The following is a 394-nucleotide window of genomic DNA, read 5'->3' as shown; positions in this document are numbered from 1 at the left end:
AACGACGGGGCCAGATTTTTGTTTTCCGAGGTGGATTGTCATCGGAAATCAAAACTCACTTGTCATACGTTTCCGCGTGCCCCAGGGATCTGCGCGGTTTTATAGACCTATGCATCCGTGCCGACAAACGGATAACAGAGTTATGGAACGACTCCGCCCAATCCAATCTAGTCGACGGTTGCCCTCACTCACGGCATTCCAGGCGCAACCGTCCAACGACATGCAGATCGATGCAGTCGTTCCATAACTCTGTTATCCGTTCGTCAGCACGAATACACAGATCTATAAAACCGCGCAGATCCCTGGGGCACGCGGAAACGTATGATAAGTGAGTTTTGATTTCCGAGGATAGTCCACCTCGGAAAATAAAGATCTTGGCCCCGTCGTTCCAATC

The sequence above is a fragment of the Batrachochytrium dendrobatidis genome, assembly GCF_000203795.2.
Source record: "Batrachochytrium dendrobatidis JAM81 unplaced genomic scaffold BATDEscaffold_13, whole genome shotgun sequence".
In the NCBI taxonomy this organism is placed as follows: domain Eukaryota; kingdom Fungi; phylum Chytridiomycota; class Chytridiomycetes; order Rhizophydiales; genus Batrachochytrium; species Batrachochytrium dendrobatidis.
The sequence above is the reverse complement of the archived record's forward strand: the minus strand, read 5'-3'. Positions refer to the sequence as shown.